Source organism: Eubalaena glacialis, chromosome 1, assembly GCF_028564815.1.
Source record: "Eubalaena glacialis isolate mEubGla1 chromosome 1, mEubGla1.1.hap2.+ XY, whole genome shotgun sequence".
Taxonomy (NCBI): domain Eukaryota; kingdom Metazoa; phylum Chordata; class Mammalia; order Artiodactyla; family Balaenidae; genus Eubalaena; species Eubalaena glacialis.
In genome coordinates this window covers 31,477,432-31,495,224 of record NC_083716.1, presented here as the reverse complement: position 1 = coordinate 31,495,224, position 17,793 = coordinate 31,477,432, and the positions used below count along the sequence as shown (strand labels likewise).

Genomic DNA, 17,793 nt, shown 5'->3' with positions numbered 1-17,793 from the left:
AGCTCAACAAGTGTGAAGTGTGTATTAGCTTTATTTGGTACACTTTTACTTTACAATATTGAAGTGCTTTTAGAACTCTGGTTATCTTATATAAACCATTACCTCAACCAATTGGCATTTCCATTCCCCAGCATTTTACCTGAGCTATATATAAGATGAGCTATATGGGATCAGATAGTAAAACAGTAAGGCACAATGAGAAGTTTAGTTCCCAATTTTCTGGAGAGAACTGTAAATTAAACTAAAAATGACTACCTGCAAAGGCCCATATCATAACTACCTTCTGTCATTAGGCAGTACGTAGCAACCTTGGAGCTACTAGTGAGCTGTGTGTTCTCCCCCTGCCTCAAGTAAGCACATGGTGCGAGGCTTGGTTCTAAGCCTTTGTGAGTCTCTTATATTTCATTGACCCATAATAGTGAAGCTTGGATTCAGTTATTTTTATAAAACAAATTATTGAGTCAGCCCGATGTCAGAACCTGAAATTATTTTGAGTAGTTACAGCAGATATGACAGCTCAGTGTCATTTTCTTAACAGCTATTATCCCTGTAGATTTAATTTTGAAACTACGTATTTTGCTTTTGAAATTATTTTTTCTTTAACTAAATGCCAGAGGTTATTTTCATGTGAACCATCCTTTTCCGATATATATATATTCAGGTTGCTGTCATTGGTGATGGAATATGGCAATAGACTGAATTGTTCCACTTAGTCTTTTATAGGAGACATTAAAAATTACAGGTTAAATTTTGACCTTCATGAAGATCTCAAAGATTGTTTTCCTTGTTACCTTTCCATTATAATTAGATCTTCATTAATACTACGGTCAAGCCAGTGTTATTAACTTAATGGCTTTAACCAAACAGCCCATTTGGAAACTTTATTAAGCTATATAGGGATTTTGTTTTAATCTAATTGCTTTCAAGCTCTACTGAAAAGGAAAAAAGTATAATCGTGGTACAAGGAATGCAGACCTCCAAAGTCTTCTTAGGTTTTTTTTGGATACATTCTGTCCTTGAGACTTAAGTAGGATTTGTGAACATGGTGACTGAAGGGAAAATAGAGGAAATTCTTTGCATATTCTCTCTTATTCCCAAATAAACTCGCAGTTGCCTTTTAAAGAAGCAGACATTATCCCTGTAGCTGTGTGCCCTAAGTGTTATGAAGGAGATTGGAGGAGGGAGTTGGGAAGTAGGATGGGGAAAGTGTGTAGATCAGGAAAAGCTAAAGATTCTGCCCTACAATACTAAAAATGAGTCGCAGGATAGATAACATGGTAAAGTTGGGCCGCCTTCATTTGATAGTCAGAAAAATCTTTTAGATTGTTTGAAAAGTGAGAATAAAGGCAAATTAATGTTGGCTTGACAAACAATAAAATATGAGTTAATTCTGCAACTATTAGGAGGGTAATTTTAAGGTTTCCAGTTCATTTATAGCTATATCAATAAAAGCCGAAAAGCAAGCACTTTTAGTTAATCATAAATTTATTGGATATAGCAAATATTATAATCATAATATTTAACCTTTACTGTTTGAATATGGAATTAAACTCTTTACCCCATCTTGAACTGTCATTGAACAGGATCAAGATGATCTTTTCAACACTGGAAATGACCCTACACACATACCAAAAAAATCTAAAGCAGTAAGACATATTTGAAGATCCATACCTCTTAGACTTTTTAGATTTGTCTTGGGAAAGAATTTATGAACCTGTAACCAGTATTAGTGCAGTCTTGGGTTCCTTGTTCTGCATAATTGCACCCTTTCTCAGGTATGTCCTGAAAACATAAATTTTAAAATAATCTCTTTAGAGATTAGATTCTCAGTGGATAGTGTGTAAGGGGACTGGGGGAGGGGGGCGGGAGGGTTGGACACAGGACACTGACACAGTAGGGCAGGGATTTTTAACATACAATAGCCAAATAGAATTTCAATCTAGAATATTTTTAGCCCCTCAGAATGAGTTGAACAACATCTGTTATTTGGTAAATACCCGGTGCTACACTCCTAAAAGTCTTTTGTTTCATCCAGGTGACTTTGTTTCCTGCTTGGTGGAAGGGTATATAGTAAACTTTACTGTCACTAGGAAAGCACTTGTCTGAAATGTTTAAAGTACTAGAAAAGGGATAATTCAGCACTTTTTCTGTTACAACACTAAAGTCTTAATTTATCTTCAGAGTCTTAGGTACTGTAAGTTTTAGGGTGATTATTTAAAAATATAAAACATACTACATACTACCATGACCATGACGGGGTCAGATCACATTTATATGAATAATTCTTGTCTTATTTTTTAAAAAGACTAACATTTTGTACCTTTCAAGCAATTCCAAGTGATTGCCTCATTTTCCCCATTTCATTAAGCATTTCAGGCTAAGAATTTGGAATTTGAGAGGAGGTGAGGGGGAAGTTCCCCAAAATGAAAAATTGTGTCAGACAGTTTTAGAAAAATAAATCACTAGGAAAATGGGTAGGGATTCTCTCTCCCTTTAAGTCTTCAGGGAATGAGCAGTATTTAGAATCTTTGGCTGAAATTCAAGCCTTTTTACTGTGTAAATTTTTAATATTAATTCACTGACATGCTTTTTACATCAGAGGACTGAAAATGGATCTTAATGTTTTTAAGTTGTGGAAGGGTATATTTCTAAAATGAAGGGGGGGATAATTAGGTTAGTATACCAGCATTAGTAAGTTTAAGGAATTTTAGTATGTAATAGCAAAGTGTTTGATTAAAAGTCTAATCCTATATTGCTAGTCAAAATTATAGTTACATTCTGATCTAGGAAAGATATAGTCATTGGATATTGATATGCTGTGCTGTCAGAAAACCAGACTAAGAAACCTTTATCTGACTCCCACATGTTGCTTGTTCTGATGGGATGTATACTTTACAGCAGCTTGTTGCTGCTTTGAGAAGAAACGTATAAACTATACATTCGGAGTGTTTGCGTATAATTCCTTATAACCTCCACTTTAAACTGTCAAACATTGGTATTTTATCAGTCCACACTGTTAAATATAGCTAATGTTCTTAGGAATCCAACTTGTACACACTGTTTAAAAACCCTCAGGGACAGTTTACACACTATTCTCACTCAATTCAGGTACTTTGATGCTATTCTTAAACCTAACAGTGACTTGTATTTTTCTGTTTTGCTTTTATTTTGACGTGCTGGTAGCACATCCTTGATGAATGTCAACTTAAAAACTCAGTTCAGGTATCCAGGTATAACTCAGCCAAACAGATTTTAAAGCTGCATATAACTCTCCAGCACACGGTGCCTCACACTCTTATAGTGGCATTCTATATATTCAGTTATTACTACTGAGCAGATAATATGGGGGTTCCTGTTAACAGTGTATTTAAAAAGACAAAATGTGCATAAATGTATAGCCAGCACATGCAACACATACACATACACACACAGTTAAACTATATATTTTTAAATGCCACTAATAGCCAGCACAATTAAACGACATTCCTTGCTGCTTCTGTAAACTATAACAGATGCAGTTCTTCCTCAATGTGGCTCTTGCTTCTTCACCATACTACTACTAAATTCAAGCACTGGTCCTTGGGTGTCTGACCTCTACATTCTAGTTTATGCAATGTCTTTAGAGAATTCTGTGCACTGGCCACTGTGATGGAACCGTTGGGCCAGGAGTGCTCTGATTTTATTAGTAGTGATTCTGCCAAAGTTGGTGTTGTAACATGAGTATGTAAATGTCAAAAAATTAGCAGAGGTCTAGGACTACATATCAGCAGACAATTTTTTCAGTATATTTTGTAGCCTAGAAGTCCTCAATGACAAGTTTCTTCTGATGTGAAGTTCTAATTCCAGTATTTTAGCCCTTTGCATCTCTGATGTTAAGACTTGTCTGTTAGAGGTCTTTATTCTTTAAAACTCCTTTTGTTTTCTGCAGTACTGTCTGTGGTTAACAAATAGATTATTCCTCTGCTTTAGTATTTGATATCTTACATCTAAAAGGAATTCTCCATATATAAAACCCATAGCCTTTGAAGATATGGAAAATGGCATCTTTCAGATTTCTAGAAGTTCAAGTGTCATGCAACAAAACAGGAACCCCCTTTACTCTTATGGACCTCATTTCAATATACTGTTTACAGTTTGACGGAATTGTATAATTTAATATTTCTCTTGTACTGTAGTTTATATTTATTTACAGATTTTTTTTGTACTGTGTGATTTGAACTTTTTGTTCCTTGCTATGATCAACATTTATGTAGTAGAGCACTTATGATCACAATTTAAGATTTTTGGTTTGATTGCACTACATTAAATTTTTTAATGCAGTTCTGATTTTTGACTGGACTAAAAATAAGCTGTGTCTTAATGTATGTGATGAGTACTTAAAATTTTAATCCACGTGGTCCCCTTTTTTTTGCATTCTATGTCAAACGCGCTAGTTCTTTCGTGCATGTGTAAGATTTAATGGTTCCATTGTATTATTTGACCATGACATTTTGGAGAAACATTCCCAGCTGTAATGTTGTGTATGGTAGTTCTCACTGGATGCTAGACTTTTCAAAACCACTATTCTTCTAATAAATTTTGTTGTGAAAACTGTTTTAAAAGCTTGGTTTCTACTTCTTAAGATTATAATGCTTTTTTTACAAATCCACAAAAGGGGTAAGATTTCGACGTGCACTATAAATGCACTTGGTAATCAAAGTTTGTAATTTTTTGTGATAAATTATTTCCAGATGAAATCCCTTAGATAACTAGAAGTTGCTGCTTCAAAATTGTGCTTCAGTATTTGGATTCAGTACTGCCTTGTAACCCTGTCTCTCTACTAATTTGATACTCCCCCTACCTCAGCTTTCTTCATTGGATTATTCACTTTAAATATTTTCAGCTAAACAAGATGCATTGACATTTTCATAATACCTGCTTGCTGAACTTAATTTTTCATAATTTTCTTAGAGTAAAACTCTATTCTGGGATTACTTGCCAAAAAGAATAATGATTTACTCATTTTTGTTTGCTCTTTTCTTGAGGCATAAGTGTGAAAGCACTGTCAATCAATTAAGGTTATTATAGTAATTCTGATTCTTGGGAGGATGCTGGTATTTCCTTTTACCAGACAAATAACAGCGTATATGTTGCTCAACATTTATATTGTGGGTTTTAGAAACGGGGTGTAAAAAAAGTTTTGTATTACAAAGTGATTTCTGTTGTAAAGTGGTTAGGAAGGAACAACTGAATTACAGTGATAAAGATCAGAAATGATGAGCAAAATGTTTTAGAAAGCTGCTTTTTCAAGCTCATGATATTCATGTAATATAGGCTGGTTGAAGTGATTTCCAGTCATTTCTAATGGAATTTTGTATTTTTTAATGATGTTATTGTTGGTAGTTGGTCTAAATTATCTTTCAGTTAATTTTTTTTTGTCTCATTTCTTTGGCTGCCTAGCTAGCACTTTGTGCCTTTTGGCCTGACGTTTATAAAATCGGAAATCTTGCTGGTACTACAGGCTTGTTTCCTTGGCTTCACTTGTTCCCCTTACTCAGTTATGCCATGTGTCTATAGAACATTTTTCTAGAAACCTAATTATTATTTCTTTGTACAAAGCTATGACTACGTGTTTCTTGTCATGATCCATTTTAAACTGGTGGCCAGGTCAGTTGTAGTTGGATTATAATCTAGCATCTCATCAATGAATTTATTTTAGTGATCCTATCTTCATGTTGATACTTAGCTCTTCAATTATGACCTGATTTTTAAAAAAGACTTATTTCTTCTAATCCAAAATTTCGTTCTCTGATTCTGCTGATACTTTGGAATTAATTAAGGAACTCTTAGGAATCAGGGAAACTGCATAAGGGAAATGGAGTGGAAAAAATGGAAAATGGTATCTGCTTTCTTAGTTCTGGAGTTGTTATTTTTTCCTCAAGGACTGTGAATTCCTCTCACCAGGCACTTGTATTCAAATGTAAAAACATATACCCAAGTCATATGTTGTTAGATTTTGTAGCTGAAATGAGTGAAAACCTTTTTTTAACAAAGTATTTATTAAGTAACATAAAGAGGTAACTGTTCTTGTATTCAGAGAATCAACTTTATCATTATTTGCTTTCAAATGGTAAGCATTTTAACACAGAATTTTAGTCATCATATTCACCTTATAAGTTGTTGGACTTTTTGCTATTTAGGGGGAAGTGGTAGTGTCAGTATCAGACTGCATTTACAAGTGGAGTAAAGACAAGACAGGCTTGTTTTCAGAGGTTAGTGGAAAAGAAATGTTCTCAAAACATTTTAAAAGATTGATAGGTATGTAATGAATAGTTTAAGTCATGATTTGGTTGGGGTTCAGCGTGGAAGTAAGCAAAAGTATATCAAAGTTCATAAGTATGAAATCTTATTGAGCCTGGAGCTTTTTATAGGCATGTAAGAATACTGTTGTTTATTGACTGGTAGTTTTAAAATGTTCATTGTACTTTTCTTGCCCACTTTTATTTGATCAGCAGTTTGGAGTGATAAGGGATTATTTGGTAATGTAAATTTCTTGCAACTTGGTATACTAGAAAGATCACTTGTTTTTTCGTCTGTAAAGTGAGCGTTGTCCTGAATGCATTTTAGGCCCCATTTCAACTCTGCGTCTGTTAAAAATGCAACTTTCTATTTAAATGGGTGACAAATACACCAACTATATCTGTTCAAACATTGAGAAATATAGTAGCAACCCTTTATTAAATAATAAGTTCTTATAAACCTTAGGTCTCATCTTTGCATTTGCAGCATTTTCTAAAGGAAAATAATGCCTTTTATTTAAAGCAAATCCATTTTGTTAAGTTTTTGTTATGAACTGTATGAATGTGACAATGCTTTTGCAAAAATTATATTGAGCAGTTACTTTTTCTGATTAATTTTAAAGTATGTTATTCATAATTTCTGTTTCGATTGTGTGCAGGCTAGTTCTGCTTTGAATGTTAGAGCACAAAGAGTTCTGGGGATCATTGGATATACTCAGTCTCAATCAAAATCAATCTTTTAACAATACAGATGCCTGGATCAGTTTATAAGAGTGAGGTTTGAACATGTTATATATTTTCAAATTGTAACAGGTTTTTTTGTTTTGTTTGCATTTTTTAAGTTTGTTTATTCAACAGATCTCTTTCTAATTGTGTCAAAAGACATAAAATTTACAGACTTAAACATTTTTAAGTGTATGGTTTAGTAGTGTTAAGTATATTCACATTGTTGTGACCGTAGTGGGTTTATTAACCCACTGATTAAACACCGTTGGTCCCATCCTAACCTTTCATTTTTAAAATGAAAAATAAGGACCTTGGGGTCTTTAAGGGACTTGCCCGCCCTCCTCACATAATGAGTTGCCCTTAATACTCATGATTCCAAACCATTATACTTATCTTTATACTTATACCACTTTGGCACTCTTTGACTCAACTTAGAATGAGGGATTTAATGTAATACTTTTCTTTTAGATTCACTTTTAACTAATTAAATCTTAGCTATTAATTAAATCAACTAATTTCATTCTTGAATAAACTTACATTGCTTTTTAGGAAGAGAATTAAATCTGTATTATGAAATTGCCAGTAAAGAAATTACATTTGAGGCATTTAAAACTTCATTGTTAAATAGAAATCAGCATTATTGACTCAGTGCTGGAAGAGGTGAATAGGTAGGGCATAGAGAGAAGAGTAGAGAATATCCCAAGTTTAAGAGATGGAATTTGATGGGCCTAGCTTAAAATCCCAGCCCTTCTGCTTTCTTAGTACATGGTCTTGGACAAGTTATTGAACCTTTCTGAGCCTTAGTTTTCTTACGTGTGAAAAGGGTTTATGCGACCCACCTCATAGATTTGCTGTGAGGCTTAAATGAGATTCTGTATGTGAAATACTTAGCACTATGCCAGGCTCTTTGCAAGTGCTCAATAAATGAAAACTAGGAGTGAAAGCACCTGGCAGGAGTTAATTTAGTGTGAGAGGTGAGAGTGAGAAAATTCCATTGAAAGTTGTGGAAGAAGCTGTTTATATTGATTAGAACTTGGAAAGTGAGGCAGATGAGTTTACATTAGACTGGGATATTGGGCAGCCAATCTTGTTTTAACTATAAAATGAGAGACAGAGAAATGTTGGAACTATAATTGGAACCTGGAATGCTGCTTTTCTGATTTCTTGGTCCTGTTTGAGAGGAATATTATCAAACTTATCAATCATTCTTTATTTCTTTTCGAAGATCAAGTGGAATAAAAGTTGTTTGGAAAGTAGAAGAATTTATAGAACTGATTTTCCTTTCCATTGTGTAGAGTTTTTTGTATTTTCAAGGTTGAAATTTTACATGCTTTGAATCTGTAGATTTTTCTTTTTATGTGGTGGTAGTTTGTATAACACAATGTAAGATCTAGGTGGGATTGTGGGGATGCGTGTGTGCTTATGTGTTTAATCATCAAACCTTTAGTTTTCCAGTGAAAGAATCTGGGGACTCTATTGCCTGTTTAATGAGATTCTAATTACACTCTTACCAAATGGGAGTTCTGTGCATTTTAAACAGATAAATCAGATCATGGCTAGCACAGTTTAGAGGTGTTCATTTCAGCATCTATTAAAATCAGTTGAGACATTTTTCCCAGGAAAACCTAGTAGTATAATTTTAGCTAGATAGAGATGGACTAAGAAGAAAATAACGAGGATAGCAGACTCTCGTGAGATGCTAGGAATTGGTGAGTCTGTGTAGACCAGCTCTGCAAACTTAGTCAACCACTTATACCTTACTAGTAAGTTACAAGATCAGTTCAGGGGGTTCTAACCAACATTTTAAAAAGAAATTAAAAAGCAAAAAGAATCAGAGTACATAGCATATAATATGGATAAATATTGTTTTGTTGAATCTTATGTGTTGTCATACACATACAAACTAGGATGTGATGTGTGTACTGAGTTACTTTGTAAAAAGTATTTCTTGTTCTTGGTTGCAGTCAGAAATTCTAATGGGTTCTGAAAGCCATTATGTAAACCATACCTTTTCATCCTTGTTTTTTTGGTGCCAGCAACCTCCTGTGTGCTTACAGTTAGGAGCCTACACTCTTACTGTCTGACCTTCAAAATTCCCTTCCTTTCCCTGCCTCCTTGATTAGAATTCATTTTCTTTGAAAGCTTTTTCTTTTCCCTTCTGATTACGTGTCAAAATGTTACCTCTGCCCTTTTCAATTCCCTTGAGAAGTGTCTTGGGAAAATTATTTTCACTACATAGTAATTTATTTGGTTAGTTTATTCATCACTTACTTATGCCTGAAATGAACTAAGCCCCAATTTTTAGGCAGTGAAGCTACCACGTTAAAAAGGCCAAAGTCCTGGACCTATAGAAAGGTTCACAATCCAATGGAGGGGGTAGCCACGTCAGCTGTTACCGTGCAGCTTAAGTGCTATTTATAAAAGATAGACACAAACCATGAGAGTATAGTGAGAAAGAAAGAACACGGCCCACAGGGAGAAGGTGCTAAAGGAGGAGGGACTGTGAGCAGTGGGAAATTGACTGAAATTTTATGCAGAAAAAGTGACGAGATCATATTTGGGCTTTAGGAAGATGGCAGTTCTGGGTAATGTGCAGCAAACTGTAAAATGAGGAGGAATAGTGGCAGGGAGCTTAGAATATAGTGTTCTCCAAGGGAAGTCGAATCAGTATAGGGGAACTGGATAGTATATTGGAAGCAAGAGAAGTGGTGAAACTAAGGATAAGGATTGAGGTAGAGTAAGTACCTAAGTTGAGTATTTGTGTGTGCATGTGTGTGTACATATACATATACATTTGCTTATATTTTGTCTTCCAATATTCCTAAATAAACCTCGAATATACAGATGATTCTGCTTAGTTCCCCTCACTCCAGTACATCTCCAACAGTAGCCTTGAGTGTTTCCAGAGAGAGGTGGGATAAGGGACGGTTATAAAAGGACTGTTAATTCCAAGAGCACCCCAGAGAGAATGGTAGATATAAAAATAGTTTTCTTACTGTACTTTAAATTCTAAAGTATATATACCTCCTTTAACATTCATGAGGTGAACACGTGAGAAATAACATTAAGTCTTGTATAAGGTACCTTAGGAATCGTTTTAAATTTTAAGTCCTTTTACATTTTACAAAGTGGTCTAGGTCCTGTGTATAATTAGTTAATATAATACTTAGGAGTGCCGTCATTGTGTCAATTTTAAGTGGTTTATTATATGACAACAAAAGTAGAATTTGCCACTTTTAAGGATTATGGCACAGATTTGTATGGTTTCAAGAGTGGAGATTAAGAACCTCAAGAGAACATAAGAAAAGTTAAGGTATAGAAGATCCCATAAAAATCACAAAAGACTCAGGACACTATTAGATAACCGCTTATTTGGATATTTATGTAATCTGCTAGTTTCCCCTCTTCCTTTCACCCAAAAAGAAACTGGGAATATATGTCAAAAAGCATACCACTTTATTTCTTGAGAGGGAAAAACATTTGTGTTGCAGGGATCTGTCATGTGAACTCTTAAATGTTCTTTTGGTTTCCGTTTGTTTGTGTCAGCTCCCCATGCCTCCTTTAGGTCTCCATCTGCATACACAGTGCCCTGCAAAGTGGTAGTGTGGGTTTTTGAGGTTATCATTATTATCGTCATTATTATTACTACAAAAGAAATACATTCCTCTTGTAGTGGAAATCTTGTGTGGACTGACTCCTCTCAGTTCCACTCCAGGGAAACTGTGCACGGTCCTTGGCCACTGCTGGGCCTTGACAAATGTTTCTTTCCCTTCACCCCCCCTTGAAGAGAGTGTCATGATATGGTACATTTTCTCTCACTTGGGGAATGAGCGCCTCTATATCCTGCCTAAGCAGTGGTATTTTTTTCGTCTATCATCGTCCTGGTCATTTAAAGGGAATTGAAGAGCAATTTCCCCCAAAGAACAACATAGATTTTAATCCCCTACTCGACAGATAGAAAAAGAAGTAGACTAGACTCACTGACTTGTCATGAGCTCTCATGTATCCTGACCTAAAATGTCAGCTATGACTTTAAGATCAGATGGCTCTTTAATCTGGTTTCAGTAATTCATTGAGTCTAGGTCTAGGGACAGACACTTCTGCAGTTTCAAATCAACTATGAGCAGAGGTCTGTCCTCTTTGTCTGAAATTACTGTAGTATTTTCTAAAGTCTATGGCAAACTGTTTTCTAAGAATTCTTAGTTATAATACTCATTAGATTAATAATTTAGATTTGTGTTCTCATCAAATCAGTATTTAGTTATATCATTTAGGGATATTTCTTCCCCCACTTCCAGGAACTGTCATTTTTAAACTTTACACCATCCAGTCCAAAATCCCCTTTCACTGCCTCTGAACCCTCCCTCCTTTTGTTTACATTAATTAACACCAAATGTAATGTAATTTGGTTGTGCATGCATAGTCTTACCTGGGATGATAGAAGCAAATATCAATTTGGTAGAGGGAAAAAAATTTTTCAGAAGTAAATAGTTTGACAGAAGTGTCTGTTTTGTGAGCCTATTACATTCCTAGAGAGGAAATGGAAGCATTGGACTGTTGTGTTTAATGACCCCTTGCTCTGACTTCTGACTCACCAAGTAACTTTCTGATTATATTTCGGCTTCCCAGGTACCTTTGCTATAGGGTGAAAATACGTTAAAGAGTGAACATAAGGATCTCCTTGATAATTATATTTTTTATTGTAATTTAATAAATTTGACAATCTAGCTAAACTTACAAGAAACAGAAGATACAATATACAAGCCTTAAACTGCTTCTATCATATTTAGATCTACTCTAAATAATAGCCTTTTATTAAACCATGAGATACAGAAAAGCTAGCAAATTATGGCTTCATGTCCAGTAAGCATCCTCTGAAGCACTTCTCCTTTCCCCCAGTTTACAGTATTAATTCATAATTTTTTGAACCTTTGTTCTGCCCTGTTTTTACTGAACTTAGTTAAGAGCACAGTAAACTTAGAAAGCTATCACAAAGGGATTGCATGTCTTTTGTTTTAAATCAGTAGTTCTCAACTATTCTTCCACTCCACACCTAAGCAAGATGCCATGTTGCCATCAGCAAGAGTGGCTCACTGAGGACTCTTACAGGGTGAAGAGTTACAGGTACATCTTGGATTTGGAACCCACCCCCAACACACCATCACCCACAATTCTGATCTCTCCTTAACCCCAACTTTGAAATCTTTTTCTGTCTAAATCCATCTAAATTCTATCTAAATCCAAATTTAGATAATTAGCATTTCAACCACCTGGAAATCAGGTGTTAAGCTGCCTAATTTTAAGAGGCCACTTTCTATTCTGTGATCTTAAGAACTTTATTTCTCACTTTTCTATGTCACCTTTGCCTACCCTTTTACTGTTTCTCCTAGTTCAGTTCTAGGGAAAGAAAACTTGATTGTTCAGTAGTTTACACATACAACTATACATGGCCTTTTAGACAGTGAAGAAAAACCTCCATACCCCATGCTCGTCTTCTCCACTACACACACACTCACAGTTTTGTCATAGCCCTTAGAGTATTCCTGTATCCAGGTATGAAAGATACAGAGATGTGAAATAGCCAAGGGTAGATGCATTTCCCAGTGAAGAGTGAGGACTTGTCAGCAGACTTATCCAGGCCCTTGAACATACTTATATTTTCTGTGCTTAAAGGACCAGAAGTAAGGAATTAGGGAACATAATTTCAGATTATTATCTGGCAAAAATTACAACTCTTACTGCCTTTAAGCAGGGCTAACAATGCATTTTTATGTTTTCCTGTATTTAAAGAGAATCAAGCTAAATTAATTTACAACTCTTAACTATTTGGTCCACTCTGTCTAAAGTATTGTCTCAAGCTTTCTCTCCCCTTCTGTTTTCCTGGGATTATCTTTTTCTCCTTCTAAGATTAGCTCTCATCCAAACATCATTCACTCTCTCTGTTGATCTTTTTCAGTCAAAAAGAATATATTTTGGTCATCAATGATGTTGCATTGATGATTGGTAGTTACAGAGCAGATACTGAGAGACTACCTGAATCCATCAGTCCCACATTCTAGACTCTTAAAATTGTCATTTCAGCTCTCTACCACATCTCTTCTCTATTTGATCTTTTACCCTAAGAGAACATAGGCATTGACCATCCACCATTTATATTAACCACAGGAATGCTTTCCTTTGGAGATTTAAGTATTGCGGCGGTATTGACAAAGTAGGCGAGTTCAGCTATGTCTAACCTCTGATCTAGAAAAACATCATTGAGTAAATCATTAAAGATAGGGTTGTGAAACAACACATCATTCTTAAACTGTGCCTTTCAAAGTTTTTTATGAATATTATCTTATCCTTTTACCACACCCTTAAGAATTAGGCATTGAATTGGGGATAGAAAGACAAATCAGTCAAGGTCATATAGGCCACTTTTCACCAAGGAGAGAAACAGAACTAATCCAGGTAGTTTCCTTCTTCTATAGCCCTTCCTCCCATTTACCAGTCGCTAAGCTTTTACTGCTCTTCAGTGGTGGTGGTGAAGTATTTCTGACTGATAAACAATTGACTTTAACTATTAAAGAGTGTCCTGTTACTGAGCGGAAGAAACGTGAACTCAAACAAGTGATTTCAAAATCTGTGATGAATTACCGTTCTTGTAAAAATCTAATATAGTCAGATGTGATGCCAACTATAATCACTGAACTAAAAATAAAACAGTGCTTCTCAGGTCGAGTTGACCTAAGTGTGGTCTGTAGGAGTGAGTAGTCTGTAGGACAGAAGCTCACCCCTCTTTGGTTTCCCTACTTACTGTCTGAGAGTAAATCAGGACAAATGTTGTATTTAGGCTCTATTAAAGGCCTAAGGCTATGGGAAGAATTGAATAACTAGGAGCCAAAGTAAAGACCAGCTGTTTAAAACTGAGGCAAAGCTGGCTAGCACCCATTTTCTTAAAACTTGAAAAAAGAGTAATAGAATGAAACTTTTAAAAAGTTGATGTTAATTTTTTAAATTAAGTAGTTGAATGATACGAAATTAAAATTCATCTAAACATAGGTCTTATTGAAAAAAATTCCAGAGAAAATCAAATAAGGTAGGAAGCTGGGTAATTTAGAAGCACAGTCAAAAGTAATTTTATTACTATAGTTATAAAGTTAGCTATTATAACAGGGCCCATTTAATGACACTTGGACAAAGGTTAGTATTAATGTGAAGGTTCTCATATTCAAGTGAAGCTACTAGTGGGCTCATACCTGTGTCCAGTTGCCTACCAGATATCTCAGATTCAGCATCTTATAAACATTTCAACTCAATGTGTACAGAACTCTTCAGATACATATACCCCAACAATCACCAGCTGCCAGCTTCGTTGCCTGTGTTCCTATCTCAGTAAATGGTGCTACCTAGGAAGAAAATCCAAGAAGCAAACTCAGGAAGCATCATTGATGCTCCCTTTCCCTCCCCCTCTTTTTTGCTAAGAGGAAACAGAAAAACATGAAATGTGGCCCCTACCTACACTCAAGTAGCTTACATCTACTTGGAAAGCTAAGACAAACACAAGACAAATTAAGTCAGTAAAAGATACAAATTATAGGGTAAATATACAAAACCCCTGATCATTGCCAAAGAATTGTACAAACCACTATAGCTTAGGATTTCAGGAAGTGATAGAGTCACTCCAGGTTGATAGTTTTGAGGTGGCCAAGGATGTAACTGATAAAGAGCACCTGACTGCTTGCTCTGGTGACCTGTGGTTCACCAGTACATTGTCCCTGATCCTTTTTACCGGGAAAATACACACAAAACGACCCTTTGTTGATTTCTCTTTCTCTCAAGCAAGGTTGCCATTTTCAGTTTTAATCTTTTCATCTCCTGAGCTTCCCCAAACCACTGCTATAAATGCGTTTTAAGGTTGGTGTAGTCTGTGTCCGCCTCTGTGATGCTGTTTTTCAGCCTCCAAATGCTGTACTGCATTGTTCCAGGTTGGAGTTCAGTGGTACTAACAATGTTTCTTCAGTATGCCTTAGTTGTGAAGACACCACTTCCCCTTGCCATGATGCTGTGAAATAGATAATACCTACTGGTGGTTGGTTGACTGTTTTGTCCTTGGGGACTAGCCGTATTGTCACAATCATTGCTTCAGAGCTGATTGCATGGCCCTTTGGAAGACCTTACATTAGCCTGGGGGTGACTAAAATATTAAATCACTATTAAATTATTGAAACGTGGGACAGCAGCAAATCTAAGTTTCATAACCGTAAAGGAAGTTAGGTATCATCCAAGGATTAATCATTATTCAGTTTTTTACTCTCTGTGAGCATCGCTTTAGAAGAAAGTGCTTCCTCAGTTTTTCTTCAGAGCTCTCTGTACTTTTATTTGGGCACACACCTTGATTTCATGAATCTCAAGGCATGTTGTTAACTTCAAACACCAAAGCCTGCTTCCAGAGCACAGCCATGGCTTCACAGCCATGAAGCAGTGTCCAGAACATTTTCACATGAGTGCACTTCTTGAGTTGGGGAGAACCATTTATTTCTCTCTTTAGTCTTTTCTACAATAAGATGCCATGACATTTCTTAATCCTTCTCATAGATCTTTGTCAACCTTTTTTCTCTTTTCTTGTATTGCTAAAATATACTTAGAGTGTATTTGATGCATTGAAAAGGCAGTAATATCTCACTTATTTGTAGCCACCTATCTCAGAAATAGCAGGAACACATCCAAGAACCAAAAACAGAAATAAAGGGCTCTGAGCAGTTGAAGTTGTTGTCAGAAGATCCATGTGGTTTACTCACAAAACTCTTCCTCAAGCCTTCATTCAGAGCTTGTTTACTTTCACTTAAAGTACCAGTCTAGCACTTGAGATTTGGTTTCTCAGCTAGTGAGCAAAAGTACTCAGCTAAAGGTAAAAGTGGGACTCCTAAACACAGCTGCTATTTGGAGGCCAATAAGAAGAAAGATTTTTAATAAAATGCAGACAGATTTTTAATAAAATACAGACTGCCACTGTGACTTCTTTGTATTTAGGCAGTAGATTTACTTAATTGAATAGCCCCCAAAACTATCAATATATTTCAGTTCAGTATGATAAAAATAATAGCCAAGCTTCAATAATAGTGTACATGGTAATGACTCTGAGTCATTAAGAAAGAATAAATTGTGTTCAGAGGAGGATATAATTTTTTTAAAACTTCCATCAAAAATACTTAAAATTTTTAAATGTTTGGTACTTGAAGGGTAAACTTTCATTATCTAGAAAATCCTCTTTGGGGGGTTGTAAAAAGTATTAATATACATTCCTGGTCTCTGAGTTATTCCTATTGAAGCATGTTTAATGTGATTGGCTGACAGTAATGGTAACTAGTATTTGTGTAAACTTTGTAGGTTTTCTTTTGCAGCAATCCTAAGTGGTAGATGGGGCAGGTGCTCCACTAAGACCCAAAATGGTTCAGTGTTTTGGCCAAGGTCACACAACTAGTAAAGGGTAGACTACTCTCTACTGTCTCCCAGTACTATATCCTGTGACACATATTATGTTGTTAGTAACATGTGATGGACATGGACACAAGGTACCTCCTGGAAGGGGTCCCTTCAGCAGGGACCTCCTGACTTCCCCGTGAGCTACAAAGTCTGCAGCTGCAGGAGGAGTTTGTTAAGTTCCCACGTATATCTCATTGAGTCCGAGAGTTGGAAATGACTTTGCTGTCACTCACCCAAGAGTGTCACTGGTGTCTCCCCCACTCTAAAGGAAGGGAGGAGCTTCTTCCTGTTGACCTTCCAGATATTTCCTTTCTAAAACTTTTTACTAAAGGACAGTATACACACAGAAAAATATACATATCATAAGTATCCTGTTCAGTCAGGTTTTTTTCCAGTTGCTCTTGGTCTTTCCGTCTCTTTGTTAGATTTTGGCCCCATAGCCAGCATGTACATGTTCAGCATACCCATGCATCTGTTATAATGCTTCTATAATAATCTTTTTTCTTGGTTTATTCACAATTCAGTGATCAGTTTCACATTGAGGTGTAGGCATTTTCTAAGACATTTCTAGTTTTTCTAATCTGTAGTCTAATGTAGGCCTTTTCAGATACCCATGGCATCACTAAAGAAAACTGCTCTCTTGCTAGTTGTGAAAATAAAAACACAGTGTAACCTTTTTTCTTGCAAAACAGTTTAAATAACAGATTGGATTAATAGTTTCTCGGTGTTATTTTGTTTTGTATTTAGACATGTTTCAGCTTTATTCACCACTTGGTCTTAAAAATCTGCATGAGTCAGGAACAGAGAAAGTAAAATTGAGCACCTGCTCTATTGTGCTTTGTGCTTTATGTAATCTAATATCTCACAACAATCCTTTGAAATATTGATACTCAGTTCCAGCTTACAGATAAGGAAACCAAGGTTCAGAGAGGTTAAGTAATTTGCCTGAGATCTTATAGCTAGTAAATGTCAGAGCTACAAGAAGAATACAGGTTTTTCATATTCCACAATCTGTGCTCTTTCCACTAAAACCACACGGCTTCAGAGGCCAGAAGAGGGTAGGGAGGTAGGAGGCCGATGTAGGCTGTCTAGGGTACACCTTCTTATAAAGGCACTTCCTGACTGGGAGATAAAGTCAAAGATTGAAGAAAAAATAATTAGCTGGAAGATAGTATCAAACAACATCTGTTCAGCACACATTTATTAAGCTGCCCTTGGTGCTTTGCTGTGTTACATAGAGTCCGATAATAGTCTCCTAAGGAATTAGGCGGGAGAGAGAGCGAGATTGAGAAGTTGTATAAAGCTCCAGAAAACTGGGACA

At 35.8% G+C, this 17,793-nt stretch overlaps 1 protein-coding gene across 2 annotated transcripts in view; it reads left to right on the top strand.

Moving 5' to 3' along the window:
- Positions 1-17,793, top strand: part of LCOR (ligand dependent nuclear receptor corepressor) — a 128,887-nt gene that overhangs the window by 105,582 nt on the left and 5,512 nt on the right. The gene's annotated exons all lie outside the window — the stretch shown is intronic.